This window comes from Rattus norvegicus, chromosome 3, assembly GCF_036323735.1.
Source record: "Rattus norvegicus strain BN/NHsdMcwi chromosome 3, GRCr8, whole genome shotgun sequence".
In the NCBI taxonomy this organism is placed as follows: domain Eukaryota; kingdom Metazoa; phylum Chordata; class Mammalia; order Rodentia; family Muridae; genus Rattus; species Rattus norvegicus.
Window position 1 is genome coordinate 119,461,926 of NC_086021.1, and position 7,964 is coordinate 119,469,889.

Sequence of the window (7,964 nt, forward strand, 5' to 3'; positions counted from 1 at the left end):
TAGTCTTGGTTTCTGTTGCTTGTGTTCCTGCGCTTGCCTCTCGCCATCAGATTATCTCTAGTGTTACTTTGTTCTGCTATTTCTGACAGTGGCTAGACTGTCCTATAAGCCTGTGTGTCAGGAGTGCTGTAGACCTGTTTTCCTCTCTTTCAGTCAGTTATGGGGACAGAGTGTTCTGCTTTCGGGCGTGTAGTTTTTCCTCTCTACAGGTCTTCAGTTGTTCCTGTGGGCCTGTGTCTTGAGTTCACCAGGCAGCTTTCTTGCAGCAGAAAAGTTGGTCTTACCTGTGGTCCCGAGGCTCAAGTTCTCTCGCCGGGTGCTGCCCATGGGCTCTTTGCGGCGGCAGCAACCAGGAAGACCTGTGCCGCCCCTTCCAGGAGCTCTTGCAGCCTCAGGAGTGCCCACCTGACCAGGCGGTGAGGTCTCTTTCCCACGGGGTCTGGGAGCAGAGAGCTGCTGCGGGCCGGGGCCCGCGGGTGTGGGACTTCCGGTAAACACAGGACATGCCCGGTCCTAGAGGAATTCTGCCTCTGTGTGTCCCGATTTCACCAGGCAGCCTTCTTGCAACAGACAAGTTGGCCTTACCTGTGGTCCCGAGGCTCAAGTTTGCTCGCGGGGTGCTGCCCACGGGCTCTCTGCGGTGGCAGCAACCAGGAAGACCTGTGCCGCCCCTTCCGGGAGCTTCAGTGCACCAGGGTTCCAGATGGCCTTTGGTGTTTTCCTCTGGCGTCCGAGATGTGTGTGCAGAGAGCAGTCTCTTCTGGTTTCCCAGGCTTGTCTGCCTCTCTGAAGGTTTAGCTCTCCCTCCCACGGGATTTGGGTGCAGAGAACTGTTTATCCTGTCTGTTTCCTTCAGGTTCCGGAGGTGTCTCAGGCAGGGGTCCTGCCGCTCCTGGGCCCTCAAGTTATATTATTTAAGATGATAGTGCTCCCCACTAGAGCCATAGACTAACAAAACTCCCAGTACAAACAAAAGCAAACAAAATTAGCGCTAGACATGGGAACCTTAAAGTTGTTAGTTAGAGAAGTCCAAGAGGCTCTCAAAACAATGTAGGTACTTTTGTTTGCCTTCCGGAACCTGAAGGTAATACTCTAGTGCTGAAGACACCACACACTTTGGACTTGGAGTACTTGGAAGAATTGAGCTGAAACTGACCAGAAATCCTCCTCCCTGAGGATTCATCCTCAAGCATCTCACGATGCTATGTGAGTCAGTAAGGCAAAAAAATCAATTAACAGCCCTACCTATTTGTGACTTACATGATCCACAAACCATAACCAGCATGGCAAGATATGTCACTTAGTGGTATTTAGATCTTGGAGATAGACAACAGTTTAATCCATTAAACAACAGATAATTCATTCAGAATTAAGGCCCACTCAGTAGTAAGCAACTAATGCTGGTTCTGTAAACCCAGTCAACTACTCATGACTGGTGAGGTCATGGACCCTAGAAGAGAACCTTCTGTTGACATTTTCCTAAACAAGTATATTTCCCAACTGCATTATAAATACCTAGCCTTATATCCAGAAATAAGTGTAGCTCAGCCCCTATTAAAGAAGCTTTTTTTTCTTTTTTGCAGGAAACGGAGCTCATTACAGAATGTCACAACTTGTCAAAGTGAATAGAATGACTTGACAATGGAGTGTCCATACCAGCTGATACATCTACAACAGAACTCCTACACCTAAGACTCAGGGAACATCACAGAAGAGAGAACAGAAAAATTGTGAAAGTTAGAGTGTCAAGATGCTTGCTGTGACATAATGTCTTCTCTATATGTCAGGGAGCTGTCTATACCTATGACATCTTAACAATATGGTTAATAGCTGACCAATGACAACACTAGTCGACGCCCCAGTGTGGGTAGAGGAAATCTCATAAGACTCTTCCCCTAGCTACAGGCAAATTAATGACTGCCAAGAGAGGAAGAACCAGTCTTTTCTCAGTATAAACTCCCTGATAGGCTAATCCAATCCCTACTACATCTCTAAACACGAAAGCATGTGAGCAACTCCAAATAGACTGTATTATATGTGCACATACATATATTTATATATGTATATACATAAATTAAATTAAGAAGTCGTGAATTCAAAAGCCTCAGGAAAAACATGGGAAAGCAGCTGGGAAAAAAAGTTGAAGGGAAATGATATAAATATAATATTCATGTATGAAATTCCCAAAAACTAAAATAAAATATTTCTTGAAAAACAAGAAAGCTTTCCCTGAGAAATTCATCTAAGCTGAGACCAGATTTAAATACTCAAAGGTGAGGAAGACTTTTTTTTTTCTAGCACTTAACTTTGGGTGGGGAGTATTTTTCTTTATTTACATTTCAAATGTTATCCCTCTTCCCAGTTTCCCCTTCACAAAATCCCTATCCCATACCCTTTCCCCCTGCTTCTGGCTCTGAGGGACAGATAAAACTTTACCGGTTTTGGTGGGGTTGTTTTTAGTTTAAATTTTCCTTTCTAGCTTCCCATTGCTGGCCTATGTGTACATTGTAATCTCTGAGTCCATGTCAGGAGACACAGACATGGGGCAGGCAGCTGAATACGGCCCAGAGAAGGTGAAAAGAGCGGAAAAGAAATTAAAAGAAAATCTTTATGACCTTGATGCTTGAAGCATTCTTATTCGAGAGGCACACAATCAACCTATAGACAAAGCACGGAAGACTTATGAACGCCTTCTTGCCCAGTTCCCCAGTTCTGGCAGATTCTGGAAACTGTACACTGAAGCAGAGGTTAATATTTTATTTATTTTTTCTTATATAGCATCTGATGGCAATTACAGCTTACACTATAGTGATAGGAAAGAAGGTAGGAGCATAGTATAATCAGGACATGGAGGATTTAAATGTCTCTGCCTTTATTTTGTAAAATAGGTATGAAGGAGTAATTAAAATGACTTTGAAATTTGGGTCTTTCACAAGCTGATGATTGTTGCATTTTTGGAGTTGCAACATTAAAACAGTTTCAATGGTGTTGGAGTGCTTTAGCCTTTTCTTTACTTGTCATGTGTCAATTTATTGCCTCCCATGTCATTTATTTAGAGCTCATTTTTCTTTTCCTATAACAAACTAATACAGAAATGTTGGCTTAGTTTAAGAGAGTATTGTAAATGTCTGGTGAAATGAACCATTTTGGAGAATAATTACTTTACATTTTAATTTTATGAAAAATGCACGGTTTGTCAGTTTAAGGACTTCAGTAATTTAAAGTTAATCTTGCCATATTTATCATTCTACAGGAATAAGCTAATATGACTCAAACTTTTTAACCATAATTCACCCCAATGATATTGATTTCTCTTTCCTTTTGTTTGTCTTAACTTGAAGTCAGGCATGTTTATGTTAATGAGTAATGTCCCATTCTTGATTATGATTAAAGAAAAAAACCGAAACCTTATTTTTTAAAGACTGGAATTAACAGTCAAAGCAATAATAAAGTGTTACTGTCCCAGTGTCAATTGGCACTAAGTAATCACTTACAGATTATAAATTAATTGGATGGAAGGGAGGGATAGAAATAGTCGGAATGTCCACATTAAGGTGAAAATGGTGACCATTCCTTTTTATTTGTACTACTTTATGCAGTACTTTTACTATATTATAGTATAAATTCTCATCATAAGTACTCTGCAGCCTCAACTGTAGCTGAAATTTGCTCTGTGAATCTCTTGGGCCTCTGAAAGGACTTTCTCATCAGTGATACTGAATAGACTCTGTAATACAATATCCCCTCTGGTGTCTCCTCAGAACCGTCCAGCAGCAGCAGCATGTTACAGAGGCTCAGGTGTACTCAACTGACACTGTGCATAGTGTGGATTGTGTTATTCTGGGGGAACAGAAATTACTAGGCAGGAACATTCGTGTGTGTGTGTGTGTGTGTGTGTGTGTGTGTGTGTGTGTGTGAATGAGACTGTAACTTATGAGGAGTCTGCTAGTTTGATCCATAATATCTTTATGGTTTCATCACCTACCCTCTGGAACCATTTTGTTCCTCTGTATATTTAAATCATCAAAGCAGATGGGCTTGAACCTCAGCAGGCCTGTCTTGAGTATGCTTGAAGACAATGCTGCTTCCTCTTACCTGATAAAACCAAGAACCTGGATCACATGAACTCATTTTACCTCCTAGTCTGATTTTACAAACACATCAGTTTGTATTTAAACTCACAAGAATCAAGCATGATTATGATTGAAAGATAATTATTTTTGGGTAACAAAGAAGGACCTCCAAAATTCAGATGCTAAGTTAAGCTGAAATTAGCAGTGAGGTTTTATGTCTCTAATTATAAACATAAAAAAAGGTTTTTTTCTTCCCATTTCTTCCCTAAGAAGATACAAACTGTATTTTAAAAAAGAATTGCAAGAGAGAGTAGACATTATTCCAAGGGGCTAAAAGTTATTTAAATAACAGTTTGTTTCATAAAACAGTTGGAAGCTGCTAGGGGTTGCCTGGTTTGTTTAATGTTTGCAGCTATTTTACACTCAGACACACACACAAGTACAGAAATATATGTATGTATAAAAACTATTATTAAGAAAAATTATACCAAATATATGTGTTTGCTTTTTTTATATTTCTGGTTTAGGTATTAAATGTTAAATTAAATGTTGGTTTCAGAAATTTAAAGAAAAGAAAAAAACGTATGGAAACCTATTACTGTAGAAGATTCCTAAAATAAGTATATGAAATATATTTTATATGTGAAAATATATATTTTTGTATTTTTATATATTTAAAATATATGTTTATCATATATATGTGTATGTATGTATATGAAATCTAAATGGAGCCACCATGTAATAGGAAAGAGAATTCCCCAACAAGACATTTTATGCCATCAAGTAAAACCTCCAGCATCAGAAATGAGTTGCATCCTGTTAAATCATTGGTCAAAGGGTCCCACAAACTGCCTCCAAACATCTGAGGCTATTTTCAATGCTACTAGGTGCTCTCCACAAACCAATGAATGATAAGCCTCTATTGCTAAAGACATCAGTTATATATGTCATGGAACACAAAATAGTCAAGCTGCTTTCACTAGATGCTTTACCCCATTGACAAACATTCATGGTACTGGAAGGTACTCTATACTCCACTGAAGGAAAAAGGTGAAGGTATTCTATACTCTACTGAAGGAGAAAGGTAATCGTCAATATCACACAGCTACAAGCCCTATGACCCACAACAGAGCCCTGCTGCAAGAAATGGTGGTGTGACAATGGCACAAATGCTATGACATTGTTGAGACTGCTATAGCCTATAAGACTTTTGAAGTTGAACTAAATACATTTTGCATTATGCTATGCCCAGGTATGCACCCCCCCCCAATGACTGGTGTGTTTGAACAAGCCTGTGGAGGGGCAGAGAGTGGAATGTGGTGGTCTGAATACATTTGACCTAGGGAGTGACACTATTACAAGGTATGGCCCTGTGGAAGTAGGTGTAGCCTTACTAGAGGAAGGGTGTCACTGCAAGGATGGGCTTTTAAACCCTCCGCCTAGCCTCCTGTTTGCCTTTGGATCAAGATGTAGAACTTTCTGCTTCTCCAGCCCCACATCTCCCTGGACACTGCCATGCTCCAGTCTTGATGATAATGAAGATAATGATGATAACCTCTGAAACTGTAAGCCAGCCCCAATTAATTTTGTCCTTTATAAGAGTTGCCTTTAACCATCTTGCCGAAAGCGATCTACAGACGCAATGCAATCCCCATCAAAATTCCAACTCAATTCTTCACACAGTTAGAGCAATTTGCAAATTCATTTGGAATAACAACAACAACAACAAAAATGATAGCAAAAACTATTCTCAACAATAAAAGAACTTCTGGGGGAATAACCATCCCTGATCTCCAGCTGTATTAGAGCAGTAGTGATAAAAACTGTATGATACTGTACAGAGGCAGGCAGGTAGATCAATGGAATAGAATTGAATACCCAGAAATGAACCCACACACCTATGATCACTTGGTCTTTGACAAAGGAGCTAAAACCATCCAATGGAAAAAGACAGCATTTTCAGCAAATGGTGCTGGTTCAACTGGTAGTCAGCATGTAGAAGAATGCAAATTGATCCATTCTTATTGCCTTGTACAAAGCTCAAGTTCAAGTGGATCAAGGACCTCCGCATAAAACCAGATACACTCAAACTAATAGAAGAAAAACTGGGGAAGAGCCTCAAACACATGGGCACAGGGCAAATTTTCCTGAACAGAACACCAATGGCTTATGCTCTAAGATCAACAATTGACAAATGGGATCTCATAAAATTGCAAAGCTTCTGTAAGGCAAAGGACATTGTCATTAGGACAAAATGGCAAACCAACAGATTTGGAAAAGATCTTTACCAATCCCACATGATAGAGGGCTAATATCCAATATATACAAAGAATTTAAGAAGTTAGACTCCAGAGAATCAAATAACCCTATTAAAAATGGGCTACAGACCTAAAGAGAATTCTCACCTGTGGAACACTGAATGGCTGAGAATCACCTAAAGAAATGTTCAACATCATTAGTCATCAGAGAAATGCAAATCAAAACAGCCCTGAGATTTCACCTCACACCAGTCAGAATGACTAAGATCAAAATTCAGGTGACAGCAGATGCTGGCAAGGATGTGGAGAAAGAGAAACACTCCTCCATTGTTGATGGGATTGCAAGCTGGTATAACCACTCTGGAAATTAGTCTGGAGGTTCCTCAGACAATCGGATATAGTACTACCTGAGGACCCAGCTATACCATTCATGGGCATATACTCAAAAGATATTCCAACATATAGAAAGGACACATGCTCCACTATATTCATAGCAGCCTTGTTTATAAATAATAGCCAGAAGCTAAAAACAACTCAGATGTTTTTCAATAGAGGAATGGATACAGAAAATGCAGTATATTATACAATGGAGTACTACTCAGCTATTAAAGCAATGACTTCATGAAATTCTTAGACAAATAGATGGAACTAGAAAATATCATCCTGAGTGAGGTAACACAATCACAAAAGAACACACATGGTATGTACTCACTGAGAAGTGGATATTAGCCCAAAAGCTTGGAATACCCAAGCTACAATTCACAAACCACAAGAAGCTCAAGAAGAAGGAAGATCAAAGTGTGAATGCTTCAGTCCTTCTTAGAAGTGGGAACAAAAATACTCACAGGAGGAAATACGGAGACAAAGTGTGGAACAGAGATTGAAGGAAAGACCATCCAGAGATTGCCCCACCTAGGAATCCATCCCAGATACAGACACCAAACCCAGATGCCAAGAAGTGCCTGTTGACAAGATCCTGATATAACTGTCTCCTGAGAGGCTCTGCCAGAGCCTGACAAATACAGAGGCCAGATGCTCACCGTCAACCATTGAACTGAGAATAGGGTCCCCAGTGGAGGGAGTTGGAGAAAGGACTGAAGGACCTGAAGAAGTTTGCAACCCCATAAGAAGAACAACAATATCAACCAACCAGACCACCCCCAGAGCTCCCAGGGACTAAACCACCATCCCAAGAGTATACAAGGATGGACCTATCGTTCCAGCATATGTAGCAGAGGATGACCTTGTTGGGCATCAATGGAAGGAGAGGCCTTTGGTCCTGTCAAGGCTCAGTGCCCCAGTGTAGGGGAATGTCAGGTTGGGGAGGTAGGAGGGAGTGGGTGGGTGAGTAGGGGAGCACCATCATAGAAGCAGGGGGAGATAGCATGTTTCTGGATAACATTTGAAATACAAATAAAAAATATCCAATAAAAAATAAAAATAAATAAAAATAAATTATTTCTAAATAATAATTTAAAAAAAGAGTTGCCTTGGTCATGGTATCTCTTCACAGCAATGGAAACCCTAAGACCAACCACTTATTTTTATTGGATTTAAGGCCCATTCTGTTAGTTGGAACCCATGCCTGACACTGCTAACATGGTGATCAACTTGGAACTATATAGGTCATCAT

General features: G+C 40.2%; 1 pseudogene; it reads left to right on the forward strand.

Annotated features, from left to right (window-relative positions):
- Nucleotides 1-2,522: 2,522 nt before the first annotated feature.
- Cstf3-ps1 (cleavage stimulation factor subunit 3, pseudogene 1) lies at nt 2,523-2,962 on the forward strand (annotated as a pseudogene).
- Nucleotides 2,963-7,964: the final 5,002 nt, after the last annotated feature.